This window comes from Palaemon carinicauda, chromosome 9 (assembly GCF_036898095.1).
Source record: "Palaemon carinicauda isolate YSFRI2023 chromosome 9, ASM3689809v2, whole genome shotgun sequence".
NCBI classification, from domain to species: domain Eukaryota; kingdom Metazoa; phylum Arthropoda; class Malacostraca; order Decapoda; family Palaemonidae; genus Palaemon; species Palaemon carinicauda.
In genome coordinates this window covers 64,442,064-64,444,563 of record NC_090733.1, presented here as the reverse complement: position 1 = coordinate 64,444,563, position 2,500 = coordinate 64,442,064, and the positions used below count along the sequence as shown (strand labels likewise).

Below are 2,500 nucleotides of genomic sequence, written 5' to 3'. Positions count from 1 at the left end.
ATATTGGTACAGCATCATATGCTGCCTAGTGTCCCTTCCCAACTAATTTTTCCGTGAGAGGAATCCTATTGATACAATGTTGAAAAAAGACACCGTAATGGTTCTTGCAAAGATATGTTTATGAAATATAAGTGACGCAATAATCCTTACTTACGCACAAGAAACAGAAATTACTCAAAACATAGATATTTGAGGAAATTAAATGTCAAACAATGTTACATGAAATTCACAGGTTTTCAATGTCGAACAATGTTACATGAAATTCACAGGTTTTCATGTGATACTCTAAAATTGGGTCGCCTAATCACCAATCGTACTTATGGCCGAATCAATACTTCTACACAGATATCATCAGTCTGATGCGGACCGGTCGGCCATTGTTCATAAATTTCGAAAATACCCTCACTACCTTTACATTTCCTATTTTCGATATGTTACTTATTACATATTAGCCTTATACTTCTAATTATGGTACAAAATATAGAGTATGCAATAACATACAGTATATCTAGTACCACTAGATGCCGTGAGACCCATATTGTCCAAGCGCGGAGCCAGCAAGTTCAAAAAGGGGGGTCGGAAAACATGACCAAAGCAATTGGGGTGCAGCCGCCCCCACCCCCGGTACCTGACGCAATTTCAAGCTATTTTTTATGTTTTTTAAAAGCATCTCAACCTTATAATTGAATATTTTAAGATTAAAATGCATAATGCAACAACAGCATCCCGATAAAATATATAATATATTTCAGCAGAAGGCTAATCTCTACAATTAGTTTAGGACATGATCATACTTTCCCGGGGAACCTCATCAGCTGACAACTACCTCTGAGTTATAATTACTGGACCACCTTCCTCCCTCCGTTCAACTATCAACTAACATCAATTCTTGACTCGTTGAATTTTAGTTAAATCTTTCACTTCTTCCAACTTAATTCATTTTCGAAGCATAATATCTTTATTTCCGGCTCATATATAATTAATTTTTCACGTTTAGGAGTGTGTGTGTGTGTGTGTGTTGGTGAGTGAATTACAAGGATTTTGGATTTCTCAAAGCCTTTTTGGTCCATCCGCGGAGACTCCATTTGCTCTTTGGTAGCGCAATTTAGTTCAAGCCTTTAGAGATCTCTTAGGATCTTGTCTAAATTAATCTTGATCTCGTTTACCGTGTTACTGTCTACTACATCTGCTGGAAGTCTATTCCAAGTATTTGCTATTTTGTACGTAAAGAAATTGCCACATTGAGTGGTGTTGTATCTTTTCAATTCCAGTTTGCACCAGTTGCCTCGGGACAGATTTGAGCTGAGCGTAAATAGATTGTTGTAATCTATATTTGTTACTTCTTTCAGAATTCTGATTACCTCTATTAAGTGTCCCCTAAGTCGTCGAATTTATAGATCAAATAAGTTCAAACTTTCCATCTTACGTCTATATCCAAATTGCCTTAGAGTTTGTTGGAACTGGTTTAGTGACCCTACTTGTACTGCTTCTGGTCTGAGAGAGAGAGAGAGAGAGAGAGAGAGAGAGAGAGAGAGAGAGAGAGAGAGAGATGATTTTAATCTTCCACATTTCTTTTACTACATTCTTCTTGTAGCAACTGTTGAACGGAAGATATTGATTATTTAGTTTTAATCTTATCCGAGTTTGAACGTTTTAGTAGAATCAAAGCTTTTATTACGAAACCTTTTTAATTTCTTCATATTAGTCTTTTTTTCCAAAGAAAATTCAGGTTTTTATTTATTATATTTTCCTTTTGATCTACTGTTTATTTATTTTTATTCTTATAGAAACAACAAAGACCAACACATTAGTTACCTGGAAAAATAAAACTACATCTTTGTTCGCAACAAATGCTACATTTAGAACCGGTAAACTTATTGAACCATTAAAGATTTAGGGAGTTTTCATAGCAACGTAGATTTGTTAATCATATCACACTTCAATATCACGAAAGATATTGAAAGAAAAATCGTAAGAAGAATTTACATTGTAATCCCATGTAAATTTCCGCTTTCAATAAATAGGATTTCTCCTCACATACTGAACAGAACAAAAGCTAACCGATAAAACAGTCATTTCTGAGAATTGATCTTAGTCCCTCGAAAATTTTATTGTCTCTTAACAAGTGTTCTAACACATGGTTTAATACCCTTAAAAAGGTCATGTCGAAAACAATTCAGCAAAGTAAACAAAAGCACTTAATTTAATAACAAGAATGCGCACAACAACAGATCATGAATGAACATAAAAAAAAAAAAACCGAATGATACTGAGAATTACATCTGAGGTTGAAAATGACTGTAGTATTAAATCGAAAATAATTTTTCTTTATCGATGTATTTAAAATACACTCCTAGAACACAATATAAATTTACATATATATATATATATATATATATATATATATATATATATATATATATATATATATATATATATGTGTGTGTGTGTGTGTGTGTGTGTAAGATGAAGGAGATTTCATAGTGATAAAACTTGATGA

The 2,500-nt window shown here is 33.3% G+C and overlaps 1 protein-coding gene across 2 annotated transcripts in view; it reads left to right on the top strand.

Annotated features, from left to right (window-relative positions):
- Nucleotides 1-2,500, top strand: part of LOC137646981 (scoloptoxin SSD14-like) — a 379,610-nt gene that overhangs the window by 243,337 nt on the left and 133,773 nt on the right. The window lies entirely within an intron of this gene.